Source organism: Notolepis coatsorum, assembly GCF_963971535.1.
Source record: "Notolepis coatsorum genome assembly, chromosome: 17".
Classification (NCBI taxonomy): Eukaryota; Metazoa; Chordata; class Actinopteri; order Aulopiformes; family Paralepididae; genus Notolepis; species Notolepis coatsorum.
Window position 1 is genome coordinate 103,938,608 of NC_140181.1, and position 22,500 is coordinate 103,961,107.

The following is a 22,500-nucleotide window of genomic DNA, read 5'->3' on the forward strand; positions in this document are numbered from 1 at the left end:
AGAGAGAGAGAGAGAGAGAGACCACAGAGAGAGGGAGATGAGAGAGAGAGAAAGAGAGAGAGACCACAGAAAGAGGGAGATGAGAGAGAGAGAAAGAGAGAGAGAGAGACAGAGAGAGACCACAGAGAGAGGGAGATGAGAGAGATATAGAGAGAGACCAGAGAGAGACCATAGAGAGAGAGACCAGAGAGAGAGAGAGAGAATTGAATTGAATTGAATTGAATTGAATTGAATTGAATTGAATTGAGAGAGAGATAGAGAGAGAGAGAGAGAGAGAGAGAGAGAGAGAGAGAGAGAGAGAGAGAGAGAGAGAGAGAGAAAGAGAGAGAGAGAGAGAGAGAGAAACGAAACGAAACGTTATGAGATAAGACTGATATTTTCACTGCTAAAGGAACTCTCCGTGGGAAAAAACTAGAGCAGATTGAGTTGAGTTCACTACTGTCTTCAGGAGCGAACAAGTAAGAGAGATAAGATAAGATATTCCTTTATTGATCCCCTTGGGGAAATTCAGGCATCATAGCAGCATGGGGGAGTGGGGAGGGGAGAACGGGGAGAACGGGGGACGTTGTCACACGGGTAGGTTGTCACATTCATTATATTTCACCACCAGAGGATCCTGTCTCCCATACTTTGGTATTTAAATGTCCAGAATTGGGGTCAGAGTTCACCTACATTGTCATATTTGGAGTGAAACAGCTGAATTTGAAGTGAGAGGACTTTTTGTGTTTTTCATGTCCATTTGTAAATATTCCGCTCCCCAGTATTTTTCTTCTAGGTTTTTACACAATTGGTTTATAATGAAACAATTATTACCCTTAAAAAGTGTGAAGGGATAGAGCTATAGTTTAGATTGTTGTTAGCTAGCTAACTAGTTGTTAGATGGCTGTTAGCCTTGATGCTATCAAGACATTCCAGTTGGGGTTGGTCGTCACATTTTATTTGGGGTTGGTTGTCACATGTTGTGTAGGCTATTATTGTTAGGCCGATTTATTGTGTTCTTATTTTGTTATATAGGATGGCCTAAATATGTGTTTCCTGTTTATGTTCATTAAGATGCATTAAGTTATGTATTTGTCAACTTGTCAATGCAATTAAACTTTCAAATTTAGTTCTGCCTTCTTGTCTATTCTCGGTCCTTGCCCCACAATGGTGGAATGAACTACCCACCCCAGTTAGGACAGCCGAAACCCGTCCAATCTTTCACCGTCGACTAAAGACACACTTCTTCAATCATTATCTGAAATCTAAATCTTGTCTTCTTTTTAATATTTTCCCATTAAAAGTTTTAAAACACATGGTGACAACCAACCCCATAGTGTGTGACAACCATCCCCATGATGGGGTTGGGTGTAACAATGTGTCAGAGTGTCTTTGATAGGTGATTACCTCTTTGTTACAATACGTTGGAAAATGAGAGGGATACACATTTCAAGCCAACAGTTTAAGCTTCAATTTAATGTAGGAATGACTATTGAAAGATGTTTTGATTATGAGCAATTCACACTAGAGTAAAAAGTGTGACAACGTCCCCCGTTCTCCCCTACAGGTAGTAAAAAATCTGTGTAAACAAATCAAGTACGAGACTCACATGTAGACATGGGGGCGGCGAATAATCTGTCTCTTTGTGGATTTCATGAGGGAAGGACTTGAGAAAAGTCCCAATGACAGCCTATTGTAGTCTAAATCAAATCAAATCAAATGTATTTGTAAGGCCCGACAACACACGTTAATGTCCCCATGGGCCGGACACGTCTTCTTTAAACAAGTCAAGAAGAAACATCACAATAAATCAAGAACAAAACAAAAACACCATAAGGTCCAAAGATTTTTTTTAAATAAATCAAATAAATGCAACACTCCCAGACATACCCCGTGCGAAGGTAAGGAAAAACTCTCTATAAAATCTCTATACTCAAGCTTCAATATACAATCAAGTTGTCAGAACTGTCCTTAGTAGCAATCACAGCTCCCTCAGTGACATTAGAAGTCATAAAAAAACATGTGAGTAGGATGTCCCATTGCTTCAAAGTAGCTGCAGCACAGTCAAGTTAAGTTTGCAACAAGTTCCACGGGAGTTAATATATTACCTGTGTTTATGCTCTCTCTCTCTCTCTCTCTCTCTCTCTCCCTCTCTCTGTCTCCCTCTCTCTCTCTCTGTCTCTCTCTCTCCCTCTCTCTCTGTCTCCCTCTCTCTGTCTCTCTCTCTCCCTCTCTCTCTGTCTCCCTCTCTCTCTGTCTCTCTGTCTCTCACACCCACACACACATAGCATGGATACCACACATTTGAACAACAAGTGTATCACACTCCTCCACTGCCAAATGCCAATGACACTGACTGTAAAATAAAAAATTCTGAATAAAACAGTTCCATGAATACATTTTTCAACCAAAGAACTCATCCATAAAACATCTCCCCCACACACACGAGTGGTTCTGACTCAAAGACCCGTATAAGAAAACATAGACAGATCCAGCCGAAATCAACCACACTGCGGTTTGGGTTCAGCTCTTCCCACAGACGCATGCACACATTTTTTGCGGCCAGCAAGCAAAAAAACACTGATACTCCTCCGGGTGTCGTGTAAAGATCCAACAAGGGCTCCAGTGTCCTGCTGTGTACTCTCCCCCCCCCCCTCATAAGCACGTCGTCCACCAGAATAAGAGTCACTTATTAGGCAGGCAGCCTTGTGGCCGGGAGAACAGCCTCAGCACAGAGTCACGTGGTCCTGCCTACGTTTCCTCCTCCCTGTGCTCGGAGCCACGCCCCGGCCTGGCAGCTGCACCCCCCGTCCCCCCCGTCCCGTCCCCGTCCCGTCCCGACACCAGCAGCCAGTATAATGGGACAGGCAGCCGGCTCAGTCAGTGTGGGAAGATTCAAGATTCAAGAGACAGACACACACGACGAGACATGTCGTGAAATGAAGGTGGCCACGAATAGATAATAGATAGATACTAACTATTCTATACAAACACATACATTTATGTTTTTTTTAAAGTGACCTTTGCTTTTTCCTAAAGTGACCTGTAGTGTGTTTGTGCCGGAGCCTGCAAAGTTACGAGGAGGAAATTTGCGTTGCAAATCATTCCTCGTGGTGCTCTCTGCTCCCTCTACATCCTATAATAAGCCCTGTGTGTCGCGCAATAATGAAAGTTAGGTTTTCCACGTTTGACTTCAGTTGGCTGTGTTGCAGTGGGTGCTTAAAGCTAGCCAACCGATGTCTCCCTCCCTCTCTCCCTCTCTCTCTCTCTCTCTCCCTCCCTCTCTCCCTCTCTCCCTCTCTCTCTCCCTCCCTCCATCCCTCTCTCTCTCCCTCCCTCTCTCCCTCCATCCCTCTCTCTCTCTCTCCTTCCCTCCCTCCCTCCCTCCCTCCCTCTCTCCCTCCCCCCTTCTCTCTTCCTCCCTCCCTTCTTCTCTCCCCCCTCTCTTCCTCCATCCCTTGCTCTCCCTCTCTCTCTCCCTTCTTCCCTCCCTCCCTCCCTCCCTCCCTGTCCCTCCCTCCATGTCCCTCCCTCCCTCCCTCTCCCTCCCTCCCTCCCTCCCTGCATTGTCCACTTCCCTTGAGTAACAGGGATTTCCTGTGTTAGTGTGTGGACCTGGCAGAAAGTATGACGTCGAGGAAGGGACATTTTGGGAGACAAAAACACTAACAAGTGGTACAATTCTCAGTTAGTAAGAGAAACCCCTTCTTATTAAAGGGACACTTGGGGACATGTATTGTTCTTCGCCCAGACATTCGTCACACTGGTTAAACGTTTTCTCTACAGTCGTCTTTCAGGTTCCCCTTAAATGGAAGGTTACATTCCTTATTATAACCACGGGGCACAGCCAACTGGGAGCTGTCGAGGAGCGCTGCAGTTATGCTAACGTGCAGTTTTAGTTTAGTTTAGTTTCACTTTATTGTCCACAGTGTGGACATTTGTCTTTTGTCTCACCATTGAACAGACAAATAAAACAATGACAATGACAGCAGACATTATACATATTAGGGCTGTCCCCGACTAAGGATTTGGATGGTCGACTATGATTGGCCAACATTTGCCGTTAGTCGACTATTGGTCGACTTAAAAAAAAGATATATATATATATATATATATATAATATTTTAATAAAAAAAAATTGTATCATTCCGTTTGGGCTGTGGGGGGTGCTTAATGTCTGAAGGCTTCTTGTCCTCTGCAAAAGCATGCAATTGGTCCACTGATGGATACATCTTGATATTTGTCTAGTCTAGTGTGTTCATTAGATGGGTGAAATCCTCTTTCAGTGCCTCTGTGCCTGTTTTCTTAGGCAGTTAGCCTCTGGTATGCGTGCCATTAGCGTTAGCCACGCTTCTAGACCTCTTTTCTTTTGGAAAGAATGATACAAAAAAAAAAAAAAAAAAAAAAAATATATATATATATAATTATATATATATATATATATATATATATATATATATATATATATATATATAATTTTATAAAATTTTCTTTTGTATTCGACTAAGAGGTTGGCCAGTCGACTACGGCTCCTTTCGACCGATTAGTCGACTAATCAACTAATAGGGGTCAGCCCTAATACATATACATACATCTGTAACGGGGAAGTGCAGATAACGTAGGAATACAATACATCGACAAGGACCGCGTCTAACGAGTGCAAGATTAATTTAATGCCTTAATGGAGTTTTTCAAAATGTTTCGGATTGCCTTAGATAGTCTGTAATGACTACCAGAGGGCAACAGCTCGAGCTCCCCACAGAGTGGGTGAGAGGGGTCACCCACTATCTTCTAGCTTTCTTCCTAAGCACTTCGTTGTAGATGTAGCTTAGCTGTGTTTGTGGCTTCCCTATGGTTTTTGAGGCCAAATTCACTATCCTCTGCAACTTATTTCTTCTTTTTATGTTGTGTTTCCGTACCACATGGCCATGTTAAGGGTTAAGATTCCCTCCACTAGGTTCTTATAAACTGTTTCTGTAGGGGAAGTTAAACAAATGAAATGCAGACACTTTTTTTTCTCACTTGCCACATCGTGGGAAAAACGTTCCTGTGTTTGTCCTTTAGTTTCTAGTGACTCGTGAAGAACAGTTCCTTTCCGTAAAAGTAGAAATACCCCAAAACTAAAATAGTACTCTGGTAAAAAGTGAAAGTCCTCCATTCAAATTCTACTTAAGTAAAAGTAGAGAAGTATTTGCTGTTGAATGTACTTAAGTATCTAAAGTAAAAGTATGCATTCTACATGACGTTTGTGTGTTCCAGTGCTTGGAAGCTCTCAAACCTCGATCCATTGACCTATGAATGTTATGTTAAAGTGGTATGTGGTCCAGTTATGCTGCTCTGATTAAAGGTTATGTTAAAGTGGTATGTGGTCCAGTTATGCTGCTCTGATTAAAGGTTATGTTAAAGTGGTATGTGGTCCAGTTATGCTGCTCTGATTAAAGGTTAGGTTAAAGTGGTACTGTATGTGGTCCAGTTATGCTGCTCTGATTAAAGGTTATGTTAAAGTGGTATGTGGTCCAGTTATGCTGCTCTGATTAAAGTTGATGTTAAAGTGGTATGTGGTCCAGTTATGCTGCTCTGATTAAAGGTTATGTTAAAGTGGTATGTGTTCCAGTTATGCTGCTCTGATTAAAGGTTATGTTAAAGTGGTATGTGTTCCAGTTATGCTGCTCTGATTAAAGTTGATGTTAAAGTGGTATGTGGTCCAGTTATGCTGCTCTGATTAAAGGTTATGTTAAAGTGGTATGTGTTCCAGTTATGCTGCTCTGATTAAAGTTGATGTTAAAGTGGTATGTGGTCCAGTTATGCTGCTCTGATTGAAGGTTATGTTAAAGTGGTATGTGTTCCAGTTATGCTGCTCTGATTAAAGTTGATGTTAAAGTGGTATGTGGTCCAGTTATGCTGCTCTGATTAAAGGTTATGTTAAAGTGGTATGTGGTCCAGTTATGCTGCTCTGATTAAAGGTTATGTTAAAGTGGTATGTGGTCCAGTTATGCTGCTCTGGTTAAAGGTTATGTTAAAGTGGTATGTGGTCCAGTTATGCTGCTCTGATTAAAGGTTATGTTAAAGTGGTATGTGGTCCAGTTATGCTGCTCTGATTAAAGGTGATGTTAAAGTGGTATGTGGTCCAGTTATGCTGCTCTGATTAAAGGTTAGGTTAAAGTGGTATGTGGTCCAGTTATGCTGCTCTGATTAAAGGTTATGTTAAAGTGGTATGTGGTCCAGTTATGCTGCTCTGATTAAAGGTTGTGTTAAAGTGGTATGTGGTCCAGTTATGCTGCTCTGATTAAAGGTTATGTTAAAGTGGTATGTGGTCCAGTTATGCTGCTCTGATTAAAGGTTGTGTTAAAGTGGTATGTGGTCCAGTTATGCTGCTCTGATTAAAGGTTATGTTAAAGTGGTATGTGGTCCAGTTATGCTGCTCTTATTAAAGGCTATGTTAAAGTGGTATGTGGTCCAGTTATGCTGCTCTGATTAAAGGTTATGTTAAAGTGGTATGTGGTCCAGTTATGCTGCTCTGATTAAAGGTTATGTTAAAGTGGTATGTGGTCCAGTTATGCTGCTCTGATTAAAGGTTATGTTAAAGTGGTATGTGGTCCAGTTATGCTGCTCTGATTAAAGGTTATGTTAAAGACAAGTAGTATGTGGTCCAGTTATGCTGCTCTGATTAAAGGTTATGTTAAAGTGGTATGTGGTCCAGTTATGCTGCTCTGATTAAAGGTTATGTTAAAGTGGTATGTGGTCCAGTTATGCTGCTCTGATTAAAGGTTATGTTAAAGTGGTATGTGGTCCAGTTATGCTGCTCTGATTACCTCTTCTTGATGTTGACAGGCTTCAAATGTGAAAGTATATAATCTTCATACAGTTTTGCCATGTTTTCTATGCAAAATCGTTTTCTTCAAAGTAACTATAGTAACTGATGGGTTCAGATAAATGTAGTGGAGTTAAAAAGTACAATATTTCCTTTGAAATGTGGTGGAGTAAAAGTATAAAGTTCCCTAAAATTTAAATACTCACTCAATACTTTCCACCGCTGTGAAGAACAATAACTAAACTTCTAAGATGCCAGTTTCCCTTCAAGGCTCAGGCCAAGAGGAACATGTTTATGTTTTTCAACAGTCCTTTCTGGGCCTGCAGTTGAGGCCTGACCGGGCCAAATTAGACGTAGAATAACAAGAACACACAGGACCGGTATGTTGCATAACACAGAACCCACACAGAGGGCCTAACAATGAAAGGATACAACGCTGCCATCTGCTGGAACCTACACGTCTCTGCAGTTAAGGTCACAGAGTTTCTGATCCTTTGGCCACGTTCACACTGCAGGCCTCAGTGGTGCTCAATTCTGATTTAACCCTTTCACTACCACACTACACCTTCTGTAGTGTGGTAGTGAAAGGGTTAACCTTCTGTAGTGTGGTAGTGAAAGGGTCAACCTTCTGTAGTGTGATAGTGAAAGGGTTAACCTTCTGTAGTGTGGTAGTGAAATGTTAACCTTCTGTAGTGTGGTAGTGAAAGGGTTAACCTTCAGTAGTGTGGTAGTGAAAGGGTCAACCTTCTGTAGTGTGGTAGTGAAAGGGTTAACCTTCTGTAGTGTGGTAGTGAAAGGTTAACCTTCTGTAGTGTGGTTGTGAAAGGGTTAACCCTTTGTCGTGTGGCAGTGAAAGGGTTAACCTTCTGTATCGTCGCAGTGAAAGGGTTAACCATTTGGTAGTGAAAGGGTTAATGTTAAGATCAGATTATTTTCTTTTTTGGCTGTTCACATTGTTTAGATTCCAGTGTGAACCGGTCACTACACCTGAACGTTAGGTTATGACTATAACCAAGTTCTGTTAGTTAGGGCGATGCTTGGCTTCGCCTTCTGCACTATCTCGCGTACGTGCACGCGTACTGAATAAACCACAAATGTACCTCTAATACCAGTATTAGTCTGACCACACCCCTCATCAGCTTACCTTCATAAGCAGGTGTGTGGTCACCTGCTCTCCTCCTTCCCAAGCTTTCACCACAAGGTGAGGTCAAGGGCTGCAGCGGCCGTCCGAAGCCAAGCATCGCCCTAACTAACAGAACTTGGTTATAGTCATAACCTAACGTTCTGTATCGTTAGGGCTCAGCTTGGCTTCGCCTTCTGCACAAGGGAGGCCAAGCGGAGCCACTTGGCTGACAAATACACCCCGCTGACAGCCCCCCAAAACCATCAGAACAGGGAGGGCCGAGCCCCCCCGACCCCCCCTAATGGAGGGTATCCCCCCTATTAGAGGCTTCACGGGAAGGCGACGGACCCGACCGTGCGAAGAGCTCTCAAGCAACTTAACGCACAGGGTGAGCAGACCGTGGCTTGACCCCACGACTACACACACGCACAACCCGCATGCCACCCGGGAACGAACGGAGGAACAACCTCGTTACTGCCCCCAGAATCACGGGGTCAAGGGCAAACCCAACCCCGTGGCAAGGCCGTAGCAGCGGAGCGCGAAGGAAGACCCAGACCCACCAAAGGGACTGGACCCCCGGAATGGGGGCCCGGAGAAGTCCATGATGCCAGCATCAAGACCCCACCAGGGGGGCACCTAGTGACCCCGCCCCTCACATCGCCAGCGTATTCGGACAAAGGCCCCTCAGCCGAGCGGGCCCTGTCCCCCTCAACAGCACACCGCCTGGAACACAAGCCCTGCAACAGGCAGACAGCATGGTCATAACACACAAGAGTTAACCAACGGAACAGGCAGTGCACCGGGGAAGACCAGGCAACAGGCTGTCAACCCAAGCCTGGAACAACTGCGGACGAGGCAGGCGCCAGAAAGGACAGCCGAAACAGCCGCCCCGGCGGAAGGGGCGTATGCTGGCGTTGTCGCATAACCAAGCTTTCAACAGCACGTCAGGAGCGGGATCCGTAGACCACACGGCCCCTGACAGCTGCCCACAGAAAAGCCCATACGATCGGCAGACGTCATGAACGTGCAGGGGCACCCTCAACCGGAGAACCGGGAGTTGACACTGCAGCAACACACCAGAGAACCAACCACCCAGGCATCACCCCATGCAACGGTTGGTCCCATAACCCCTCAGGAAAACCCCGAAACGCACCGGCGGTACCACCGCAGCCCGCGTTCCGGTTCCCAACAGGGCCATCCCGGGCCTACAGGTCAACGGGCATCACCCCGGACCGGGCCCGGCGATACGGGGAGCACAGGATCCCAAAGGAGGTTAACCCCACCCAACAGGCTCCTCAGCGCCAAAACGCAAGAGAAGAGCGTAATATGGAAGACCAGCCCCCAGCACCCCGCACTCGGTACCAACAAGGGGTCCCATAACGCACAACCCTGTGACACCCGGATCGACCTAGCATTTTTCCCCCCGAAAAAAACCCTAAGTCCCTCAGGGTACCAGAACAGCAGATCTGCATCCCCAGCGGACAACGGGTGCACTGATCTGGACCAGCGCGACCAGAACCAGTCCCGTGCCCTAACCACGCCGACCTGCCAACCCCAGGAGAAGGGGCAGATATGCGCGTCTGATCCCAACATAAAAAGAAGGCGCCACCCAGACGTGTCGGTATGAACCGCGTCCGGCGGCCCACCCCTAGGGCGTGAGACCCTTCCCATATGCCCAGACCCATTCCGTCATCATCCCCTGACATGAACGGGAACCCATCGACAACACACAGGATGTCGGAAGAGGAAAAACCCCCATCCCAATTGCTCCATAAAAACGCTGTTTCACCAAAGCAAACGAGGCGCGCCAGTCAGCAACGGCCAAAGCACATCCTGAGCCAGCACTATGTGTGCGTTTGGACATACCCACATCAACAATAGGCCGGCTAGACCACCATATTGAATCCCCAAGACGTCCAGGGAAACGACAAGAGGGGCGAGATGCAATCAACTCCATGAATGAACATTCAACTCTTTATAAAATAAAGAAAAGGCATCACATGTATGACCTAACTGCACAGCTGGGAGTAAAAAACCCTGTGTTTTCACATGATTTTAATCCAGTCACTCCTCTTAATCAGAGTGTAAGACCAGATTCCCCCAGAAACACCTTCCCACATGAGACCACGGTCAAGAAAAAGATATGTAAACTGTGAGACACGTGACCAACAGACTCAAGTTTGACACAAAAACGAGCGCAGCAGGTTAAGTCCTGCGCTCTACCCTCGACATCTTTACGACACCAGCTCATGGAAGGCGTCGCCATAGCAACAACGCTATAACGGGCGGGGAAAACCCACCGGATCCTGTCATAACAGGAGTCGGTAGAATACCCCTCCCCCCCCCCCCCCTCCCCCGCCAAGCACTGGCTTGGCCCTGACTGGCTCAGCAGGAGGGTCAACAACCTCTAAACCAATCAAGTGGGTAAAGGAGGGGTTTATCCGACACCCCCTCCCGAAAAACACACCTTCTATCCCTACACACAGAAAACAACCGTAGCCATTTTGAAAACCTCTGGTAGAACAAAACACATATAGCATAAGCTAATACAATGTTAGCTACCCACAAAGTGTAAAAGGGTTTACAACAAAAAACACAAGTCGCCTGTGCGTGAATCCCATACCCGCAGCCTAAGCTATAGGAAGACGTTGAACGAGAGTAATGGCTAGGCCATGAAAAGTGTGTACGAGCATTACTGCAACTAACAACACAGCGTTGTGAACACATACTTAGTTAAAGCAATGGAATATCACCAGTTCTAATTGCATGTGGAGCATCAAGCTAATAGAACCTATTACCGAGTGTAAGTTGCAGACCTTGCTTAAAAACTCGTAACACAACACAACTCATTCCCCCAACGTAACAGGGTAGATTCATAAAACACAACCCCACCACATGATTTGTATTGAAGAAACACACAGTTTGTTCGGCCAACCACAGTCCCCCTTATATCAGGGAACTTTTTTATTAAATAAATAATATGTGATCAAGGCACAAAATCATAGGGGGGCCGGGGAGGGTGTAGAGGAGGGGACACAGAGGGGGAAAAGTCACTCAGCGGCGCCTGCCACCTCGCGCCGCTCGAGTCTGGCCACCCCGGGGAGCCCCGGAGGGACGGTAGTTTACAGTCTGCTGGACACGACGTTCCCTACCGTCTCCTCCGGTCTGGGATGGGCCGGCGGTGGCTGAAGCGTCGCCTCGTCTCCTAGCCCTCTTGGCAGGGCCAGCAGCGGCGGCGGGAGCAGTGGTAGCGGCGACGGAGACAGCTCGACGTCGCGGAAGCCTTCTGCCCCCACCGGCAAGGACGGGAGGCGGAAAATGGGGTTGGAGGATGGATCTCTCCTCTGCCATCTCTCTGCATGTTGAGGTCATCAATAGCAGGGCCTTCCCGAACAGGCCAGCGTCGGAGAGGTCGGCCGTCAGAAGAGGGGCTCTCTTCTTCTCAGGTACACGAGCCTGCTCCAGCCAAAGGTGACGCTGGCCCAGGGTGGCCAGGGCGCGCACTTTACCCATGGCTATGGCTAGCACCTGGGAGAGGTGCAGCACAGCTCCCGCAGCCTGGGTGATCTGATCGCACCTCACCTCGTTCAGATCCGCGCCGCCCGTCATTATCCCCGATACAAATCTAGCCAGGTGGGCGATGTTAGAAGCCGCAGCCAGCGACTGTGTACCGGCGATAAATGACTGGTCACCCCAATAAGCCAATCGCCTAGCCGACCTCCCCTGGAGGACCGGCTTGCATAGGGGCTCCCACACCATATCCGGACAGAGGAGCGCGGCCATCGGATTGTCAAGCCGAGGTACGCCCTCCCCCATACCTTTGACCAACCCCGACACCCGCGTAACTGGTACGTAGGCGGGAGTCAGTCCCATGATGTTGGAGACCGCCTGGCCCCGACGAACATAGGCCCCCATCGATGGGAAAAATGGGTAGACAACGTCCACCCCTCTCACCGGGGGACGCTGCCAGGGATGGCCTATGAGGTCATCAGGGACAGGAGCAGGCAATGGCTGCGGCAGCGGCACACCGTTTGCAGCGGCGGCTACCGCCATGAGCTCGGGAAACAAGGCCCGCAGTTCCCCCTGCGGACCCTCCTCCACCGACCCCGCATCCCTCGCATACAGCAGGCTGCGACTGGTCAAGGAGCCACAATCCGATGCGGCCGACAGTAGGGCATCCTGTTGATGAGGCCAAGGTGGTTCCCCGACATCCTCGAACAAGGCGCCCCGTGGAGCCATTTCCCCCCACCCCGGGGTCTCCGGAGGAGGGATACTCTCCTCCACGGGACCATCATACAAGAACCCGTCCGCCTCCTCCATGAAGTCTTCAGTTTCCATCAGAAATCCAGAGTCGGACGCGGCCTCGCTGGTCTCCAGCAATTCCCCAAACCCAGGCCGTTCGCGTCTGCACGCCACCATGTGACGACGTGAGCGAGCAGACGCAAAAAGTTTTCGTCGCAAATCCCCTGGCTCTAAGACAATCCCCCGTTCATCAACGGGCGATTCCCCAGAAACAGAGGAACCAGAGTCGAGATCAGGCCATCGCCGGAGCGACGGCTCCGAACCCTCGGCTCGTCGGTGAGGAAAACTATCCACCGGCAGTCTCCCGGGCTGGGTCGGCAACCACGAGAGTGGCAACAGCCCAGCACCGGAACGCACGACGGAGGCGGGAATGGAGAATCGGTGGTGAAGAGTAGGTCTAGCGGGTCTACTCTCCGCGGAATACATTATGACCCAAACCTTTTTCTTATATAAACAAGTGAGAGAAGAAAAAGGTTAGGCACAATGTAAACCTAGTCACAACTCTTTTCAACTTATCAACGACACGTCAAGTGGGGTACTACCGAGGCACTTCCTTGTGGTGAAAGCGAGAAGGAGGAGAGCAGGTGACCACACACCTGCTTATGAAGGTAAGCTGATGAGGGGTGTGGTCAGACTAATACTGGTATTAGAGGTACATTTGTGGTTTATTCAGTACGCGTGCACGTACGCGAGATAGTGCAGAAGGCGAAGCCAAGCTGAGCCCTAACGATACAGAACTGGCCACCCGCGTGCGCAAATGAACCATAAAGAAGATGGACGACGTCTTCATGGAGGATTACTGACGTCACAGTTTCCAGAGTGACGTAAACAAGTCGCATGAATCCTGACATGACTGTTCTCCTGACATGACCTCTATCTGATTTTGGATCACATCATATGAAAGTGGCTTAAATCAGAATTGAAAAGATCAGATTCCAATGTGATTTGTGCTGTTCACACTGTCGTGACAACTGTTCTGAGTCACAGATATGAACAAACATAATGTGACTTTTGTCTGCAGTGTGAACTTTGAAAGTTTAGTTAAGTTTATTTGACAATTATTAAAATACATTACATGTTACAAGTCATGCATCCTAAAATTATCAAGGATAGCACGAAAAAGTCACAGACTTATCTCCATTGTGGTCCTTGGTCTCAGCAGCACATAGTATTTACATAAACATGTATTACACATACTATTATCATCAGCCTACGGTATATTGCTAAAAATATAATTAAAAAGTAAAATATAATATTATTAATAAAAATATGTACAAAATGTACAGACACACTAAAACTACACTACATTCAAACAGGAAGCTTCCTTAGTTACTCGGGGACATTTTCTAGGAGCCATTTACTACGTTCACCTTGAAACTACACAGGTTCGGCGGCTGGGTGGCACAGCGGACATTGCGCTCGTCACCAACGCAAGAGACACCGGGTTCGAATCCGGCTGTCGGCGTTGCCTCCGGCTTGGGCCGGCCGTCATACTAACTCAATTGGCAGAGTTAGCGGGTGGGAAGTCGAAGGGTGGTAGTCTGGTCGTTGTGAACAGCGACTCCTACAGGTCGGTTGGGGCGCCTGCACAGCAAAGTCAGGAAAAATGGCGGGGGCAGTGTGAGCCTCCTACACGTTACTCCTCGCCAAATGAGAGTCCGCGCTGGCAGGTGAAAAGATGCGACAGGCTGCCTCCACATGTATCGGAGGGGACATGTGATGCAAAAGGCTTCTATCCTCCCTACAACCGGCCAGTGGGGGGCATATGCGAGCAACGATCAGAACAGGGGAGGGAGAATTGGCACAAGAGGTAAATTGGGATGGGGAGAAAAATCACAGAAAAAAGGAGGAGAAAAAGTAGATAAAAAAAAAGAAGCTACACAGGTTCAAGCCCTGATTGACGGTCGAAGGCAACTCATTCCACTCTTGTGCTCCTTCTGTGTGAGCAAATGAGCACATGTTCAAATCAAATAAGTGACCGATAACCGTCTGTCAGTTATCTTCCACACATCTCACCTCCTGTTGAAAACCTCGCTCTCCGCATATCGCCCTCCACCCCTCCTCTCTCCCGCTCCTTTCTTCTCATGCCCCCACATCCTCAAATAGAGACACCGAGGAGGAGAGAGGGAGTGGGGGGTTGCTTGGTGACGGTTGCCGTGGGACCTTTGTGGGCGGCGAGGCAGTTGTTAGAATGAGGAGTGTAGTTGCCATGACAACGTATTGCCTGTTAACACCATCTAGGTGGGTGTGAAACAGATGCACCGTGGCCGGGCTGTGAATGACGGTCATCGTTTCATTCGTCTCTCGCTACATGAACACAATTTAAATGTCACAGTGTATCCGTGCGCGGTGTAAACGCAACGCTGTCTGGATTATTTCGTTGCGTTTATATTTATCTTCACCTGCCGCACAACCACCGCGCCAGGAAAATTGCAAAGAACCCCTCACACCCAGGCAGCACACCCCCTGTTTCAGCCCCTGCCCTCAGGTATAGGCGCTTCAAGTCCATCCTCTCAAAAACCACCCGCTTCAAGGACAGCTTCTTCCCAACCACCATTCGGACCCTGAACTCCCTTGTCTCCCCCCCCCTGATGGACTAGACTCTCCTGTGTGTTATGTTGTGCTGTGTCGTGCTGTGCTGTATTTATGTATTTATTGTGTCATGTTGTGCTGTATTATGTATCCATTGCTGGGAGGGGGGGGGGGTAAATGTATCCATGTTCCAGTTTTATCTACTGTAGAGCTCAATACACTCTGTACCGATCACAAATACCACCAACCTGGTTGTGTGGCAATAAAGGAATCTTGTATCTTGTATATATAGCCTACGCAGACCCCACGGGCCGACCTGGGCGTGCGTCCGACCAAACATCCCTGTGCCAGATCGTCCGTGGCTGACAGCCAGAGCATCCGTGACGGACCGAGCACGGATGAGTGACCGCGATTTGCCGTGCAAAGCCCACAAAGTCCACGCCGTGGGAAAAAAGACAGGCTACGATTAAAGTGTTCTCACTGTTAGCTACAGTACCAGCTCGTTACGCATCTCCTTTGGCTGTATAAATAGTAAAGCCTGTATCTGCGCCAAGCTCAAAGTTGCTCCAGTTCCTCCTGGTAAGGAATGGAATCGGCCTCACAGCGTCTCTGTTCAGCACTGACACGGAGAGAGAGACAGGAGTTGAGCACAGAGAGAGAGACAGAGAGACAGGAGTTTAGCACAGAGAGAGAGAGACAGAGAGACAGGAGTTTAGCACAGAGAGAGAGAGAGAGAGACAGGAGTTGAGCACAGAGAGAGAGACAGAGAGACAGGAGTTTAGCACAGAGAGAGAGAGACAGAGAGACAGGAGTTTAGCACAGAGAGAGAGAGAGAGAGACAGGAGTTTAGCACAGAGAGAGAGAGAGAGAGACAGGAGTTTAGCACAGAGAGAGAGAGAGAGAGAGACAGGAGTTTAGCACAGAGAGAGAGAGAGAGAGAGACAGGAGTTTAGCACAGAGAGAGAGAGAGAGAGAGACAGGAGTTTAGCACAGAGAGAGAGAGAGAGAGAGAGAGAGACAGGAGTTTAGCACAGAGAGAGAGAGAGACAGGAGTTTAGCACAGAGAGAGAAAGAGAGAGAGAGAGAGAGAGACAGGAGTTTAGCACAGAGAGAGAGAGAGAGAGAGAGAGAGAGACAGGAGTTTAGCACCGACACCGAGAGAGAGACAGGAGTTCAGCACAGAGAGAGAGACAGGAGTTTAGCACAGAGAGAGAGAGAGAGACAGGAGTTTAGCACAGAGAGAGAGAGAGAGACAGGAGTTTAGCACAGAGAGAGAGAGAGAGACAGGAGTTCAGCACAGAGAGAGAGACAGGAGTTTAGCACCGACACAGAGAGAGAGAGACAGGAGTTTAGAATCAAGAGAGAGACAGGAGCTCAGCACCGACACACAGAGAGAGAGAGAGAGAGAGAGAGAGAGAGAGACAGGAGTTTAGCACAGAGAGAGAGACAGGAGTTTAGCACCGAGAGAGAGACAGGAGTTTAGCACCGAGAGAGACAGGAGCTCAGCACCGACACAGAGAGAGAGAGAGAGAGAGAGAGAGAGAGAGACAGGAGTTTAGCACCGAGAGAGAGAGAGAGAGAGAGAGAGAGAGAGAGACAGGAGTTTAGCACCGAGAGAGAGAGAGAGAGAGAGAGAGAGAGAGAGAGAGAGACAGGAGTTTAGCACCGACACAGAGAGAGAGACAGGAGTTTAGCACCGAGAGAGAGAGAGAGACAGGAGTTTAGCACCGAGAGAGAGAGAGAGAGAGAGACAGGAGTTTAGCACAGAGAGAGAGAGAGAGAGAGAGAGAGAGAGAGAGAGAGAGAGACAGGAGTTTAGCACAGAGAGAGAGAGAGAGAGAGAGAGAGAGAGAGAGAGAGAGAGACAGGAGTTTAGCACAGAGAGAGAGAGAGAGAGAGAGAGAGAGAGAGAGAGAGAGAGCGAGAGACAGGACTACCCGATTGAGTGACTATTTTGTAAATTAATATGTTTCTTGTTGATTGTCCTTACTGTTATTACTAATATTATGATATTTTATTGCTTAATATATATGTTATTGTTTGTATGTTGAACTTGCTTTGGCAATAAGTATGTTAATATTTCATGCCAATAAAACCAATTTGAATTTGAATTTGAATTTGAATTTGAGAGAGAGAGAGGAGTTCAGCGCCGACACAGAGAGAGAGAGACAGGTGTTTAGCACCGAGAGAGAGAGAGAGAGAGAGAGACAGGTGTTTAGCACCGACACAGAGAGAGAGAGACAGGTGTTTAGCGCCGACACAGAGAGAGACAGGAGTTTAGCGCCGACACAGAGAGAGAGAGAGACAGGTGTTTAGCGCCGACACAGAGAGAGAGAGAGACAGGAGTTTAGCACCGACACAGAGAGAGAGAGACAGGTGTTTAGTACCGACACAGAGAGAGAGAGACAGGTGTTTAGCGCCGACACAGAGAGAGAGAGAGACAGGTGTTTAGCACCGACACAGAGAGAGAGAGAGACAGGTGTTTAGCACCGACACAGAGAGAGACAGGTGTTTAGCGCCGACACAGAGAGAGAGAGAGACAGGTGTTTAGCGCCGACACAGAGAGAGAGAGAGACAGGAGTTCAGCGCAGACACAGAGACTGGCACATGGTCAGATTGCCCAGGGAGTCTCTCTATAGACCTGTTCGCTGTTTACAAACATACAGGGCGGGATCCACAAAGGGTTTGTGTGGCTTTTTCCGACGCAAAGCCGGTGCATATCGCTCTGAAACTCAGTTTGCTATCTATCCACAGAGGACGCGCAACGGGTGAAATGAGGTGGCAACTGCGTTCCGTCAGCATTGCGTCCGGTGCAATTGGCGTGTATTTAAAATGAGGTAATATGGGGGGAACATTTCCCCTTTCTATGCAAATGAGCCTCGTCCATAAATGCTCCTGTCGTGGAAATATTATCATGTTCTTATATATCTGTGTGGAGATATCATGTTATACAGCTTGAGTTTCAATATGACCAGATTGACTGGTTAATGTGTGTATGTCTCTTTAAGATCACTCTGACATCCTACCAGTCATAACAAAGTTGTTGTTTGCTTCCAGTTACTGAGAAACCATTTTGTTTACCTTCATCATCATATCTGCTATATTATGTTATGTCTGACAACTGTGTATTTGACATACATGTGAACAGCGTTCTGGGTCACTTTATGACCAGAGGCCACTGTGTGAACATGTGTCTCTGACTGTAAATTGAACTTTCATTGTGGCCACGGTGAAATAAAACGTCCTTCTTATTGTTAATAAACTTTTCTATTATTAATAATGACTCAGAATGATTTGTAAACGGCTCATCGTTTAGTCCTTTAATATTTCCCATTACACTCCCTATCCACAAAGCCCGGCACCAAATGCACCGAGCAGTTCTTCACAGACATGGTGGTAACTAAGCGCAATGCCCTAAACGCTATGGGGCATCATGCCAGCGTCACAGGTGATCATGGCAGCAGTAATTGTTCCCAGACGCAGGCATCGTAATGCTATATAAACACATTTATTATTATTATCATTATTGACTGCACTCAATACAAAAAACTAAATTAAGACCAATATGTAAAAAGTAAAAACTCAAAAAAAAAAAGAATTCAGTGTTAGGGTGGACTTTCTCTTTAACTCATTCAGCGCCAGTCACGAGAAAAGTCGGGTTAACTCGCCAACCGTTCAGCGCCAATCACGAGAAAACTCGGGTTTTAATCATTATTTCTTTTATTAGCTATATCCATTCATTTTTCATCCATCCAGCCTGATGTTATCATTGGGAATCGGTCTGAGCCTGCAAAAGGGCAAATACCGCCGCCTACGCCTTCCAGCCGGTATTGCACATCATTGAAATCCCTTCCCCTTGGGCTGTATGCTGATCTAACAAGTCCGGTCTAGGTTTTCCTTCTCGGGCAAGAGTAACGTTTATAACACATGGACTGGGGAGACTGGGAGCAGCGTGGATTATGCCTTTCGGACATATAACGTTGGATCAATAAACGCGGTCAATATTTGGAATGGCGATCAGAAATTGGATTCATCTTTTTGCCGGACATCAGATGTGAGGTAAGGACTCTATGTTACGAATCTTGGGTTAATCCGATGTTTCTTTTGCCACCATCGGAGCGCGCGCGTGTGTGTGTGTGTGTGTGTGTGTGTGTGTGTGTGTGTGTGTGTTTCTGACGTTGGCTGCAGGCAAAGCACTGAGAAGCAATTTTTCAGCCCACGCTTCTGTTCGCGCATGATGACACATATAATACAGATAATCTAGCGTTATTTTCAGAACGATTCATAAATCAAGCGACAAATGGCACGATTTCTAAGGAAATACATTGAAGCGCCGTTTGCTCAAGTTTCTTGAGATTAGACAGAATCGCTCTGGAACTATACTCATATTCACCACGGTATAAAACGGAAATGTATGTATGAAAAAACAATCTGTTTTGTGCATGTTGACTGGAAGCAACTCACTGACAATCGACGGGTGTATTAGACCCATAGCTATAATATAAGATATATTTGAAGCACTCGCAAATTGCAGTCCCCCCATTGATTAAAGCGATTGCACTCTAGCGCCCTCTGGTGCCCCGACCCGTGGCGCTGAATGAGTTAAATGTGCACTATGTAGTTTTAAGAGAACGAGGCAGTAAATAACTCCGACAGGACAAGGTGAGGATGATATACGAGTAAAAAAGATTGTTGTATAAATCATGAGATGGGCCATATCGCAGATGGCTTCTCGCGGCTTCATTACTTATGTAGGAGAAACCCTGTGGTCGTGTTACAATGCAATACAGAGTCGACTGAGTGCGGCGCACACACGCAAAGTCCTGCCCTGACTTTCACTACCTACCTCTGATCACATCTACCTGGACATGAAACAGATGGAGGGGAGGGGGGGGGGGGGGGGGGTCTAATAAAGACAAGAATGATTTCTGACAACGTGGAAAGAGCAGTAGAAGAAGAAGATGGGGCAAAAGGGAGACGAGCGCTGAAGAGAGAGAGGGCGGCGAAGAGAGACAGAGATGCGAGTGGAGTTGCGTGCAGTCGAGCACAGTGTCAAGTCCTTACAACCCGTAGCCTCCCGTGCCGCTCCTATCCATAATTGATGTGCTGTCACCATGGAGCCTGTGTGTGTGTGTGTGTGTGTGTGTGTGTGTGTGTGTGTGTGTGTGTGTGTGTGTGTGTGTGTGTGTGTGTGTGTGTGTGTGTGTGTGTGTGTGTGTGTGTGTGTGTGTGTGTGTGTGTGTGTGTGTGTGTGTGTGTGTTGCGTGCGTGCGTGCGTGCGTGCGTGCGTGCGTGCGTGCGTGCGTGCGTGCGTGCATGCGTGTGTGCGTGTGTGTGTGTGTGTGTGTGTTGAATAGCCATAGAAGGCAGCAGCAGGTCTGGTTGGGCCATTATCGTCTACAGCACGGTATGGCGGCTCGGAGCTCAACCGTTGTCGCTGCCCTGCTGTAGAAAAGGTAACGGCAGCACTGATCTGTAACTGATAGGATAGACTCTGAATCATCACATGAGCATATAGTACACACAAAAGCACCGTAAGTGACTCACACAGCACACAAGAACACTTACTATTACACACACTCACACACACACACACTGCTGCTAACAAACATATACCTTGTATTGTAGTTTGCATAGGTAGAATATACTTTGTGTATTATGTCTAGTTTATCATTTAGTTTATAGTTTTAGTTTATAGTTATTTATAGCGTGTTCTGTTCATAGTTATAGTTTATATTTATAGTTTATAATTATAGTTTGTATAGATAGAACATACTATTTTTGTATTATGTTTACATGTTTATCTACTACGGTTGAGGAATGGGGAAAAACTAGCATCTCGCGTTTTTCTGAATGTATACGTGCATTTAAAAAAGCTGTGACAATAAAAATAATCTGAATCTGAATCTTAATCTGATCGCGACTGACCAGACATACTGTATTTGTCTAAAGAAAAACAACTATTCTTGTCTTTCAATACAAAATTATGATTTTAATCTTCATCTCTAAGGTCAGTGCCCCTTATTGACATTCATTATATGTCTACTGGATGCCACACACTATGGAAACCAAGCACTAAAGCTAAGCCATTAGATAATTGACCTGATATCCTTTGTGTTGTCACAATGCTCTCTGATACCATCTGCAGCAGCCATTTTGTGTCCCTCCTAATAATCATTCTGTTTAACCCTTTCACTATCACACTACAAAGGGTTAACACTTTCACTACCACACTACAAAAGGTTAACACTTTCACTACCACACTACAAAGGATTAACAATTTCACTACAAAGGGTTAACACTTTCACTAGTACACTACAAAGGGTTAACCCCTCCACACTACAAAGGGTTAACCCTTTCACTACCACACTACAAAGGGTTAATGCGTTCACTACCACACTACAAAGGGTTAACCATTTCACTATCACACTACAGAAGGTTAACCCTTTCACTCCCACACTACATAAGGTTAACCCTTTCACTATCACACTACAGAAGGTTAACCCTTCCACTACCACACTACAAAGGGTTAACACTTTCACTACCACACTACAAAGGGTTAACACTTTCACTATTACACTACCACACTACAGAATGTTAACCCTTTCACTACCACTACAAAGGGTTAACACCTTCGCTACCACACTACAGAATGTTAACCCTTTCACCACCACACTACAGAGGTTAACCCTTTCACGACCACACTACAGGTGGTTAACCCTTTCACTATCACACTACAGACTTCACTACCACACTACAGACGGTTAACCCTTTCACTACCACACTACAGACGGTTACCACACTACAGCCGGTTAACCGTCTGTAGTGTGGTAGTGAAAGGGTTAATAGAGGCCTTGCACAGAATGTTTGTGTACTTCTTCTTCCAGCATGGCTGCCTGTAACCAATGGTTACCACTTTCAAAAGAAAATGCCTAATTTCTGTGCAGTGGTATGATATTGGAGAAGCGTGATATTACTGTTCCAATGGTGATTTGTTTACACAATTGAAGACAGAAAGATTAAAAATAATCTATTCATAAATCAAGTAACACATAGCAGCCGTTGTTTCTCCTTCCAACGTGGCATTTTAAACATTCCACGAAAGGCCTCTATTCTATTCAATTAGGACAAGTCAAAACAACCCATATCCATCATAGTCATTTGACAATGAAAAGAAACATCTATGCAAGCCCAGGACTATTGTATGTATTGTGTGTACAGCAATCATTGTACAGTTTACAGTTTTTTGTTTGATTGATTCACTGCAAACCAATTAAGATTTTCCCCTGTGAGGGATAATACAATCTTCTCCCATTATTATTATTATTATTATTATTATTATTATTATTATTATTATTATTATTATTATTATTATTATTATTATTATTATTATTATTATTATTATTATTATTATTATTATTATTATTATTATTATTATTACTAGACAGCGCATAATTACTATTGTGATCAGACACTTCCTCATCATCACCTCTGCAAAAACGCTCATTTTTGAAATAGAGAAAGGAAAGGGGAGGTTGAATTACTGTTATGCTCGTGGGAGTTTTTCAGTTGAGCTCCACAATACATGGATATTGTGGTCAAACTGAGAGGAAACAATCCTATCATTCATCGGTGGGATCCAAGCATTCCTTCATCGCCAACACTGTCTAACTGTCGCCTCAGAGCTCCCATTTAACACATGACTCTCTTCTCCCCTGAAACCAAAAGGTTCAGAGTTCAGATCAGCGCTTAG

The 22,500-nt window shown here is 46.3% G+C and overlaps 1 protein-coding gene across 1 annotated transcript in view; it reads right to left on the bottom strand.

The window, feature by feature from the left end:
- The window catches only part of iqsec2b (IQ motif and Sec7 domain ArfGEF 2b), a gene marked incomplete at its 5' end in the record, with an annotated part of 110,385 nt that overhangs the window by 58,213 nt on the left and 29,672 nt on the right, over nucleotides 1–22,500 (bottom strand). The gene's annotated exons all lie outside the window — the stretch shown is intronic.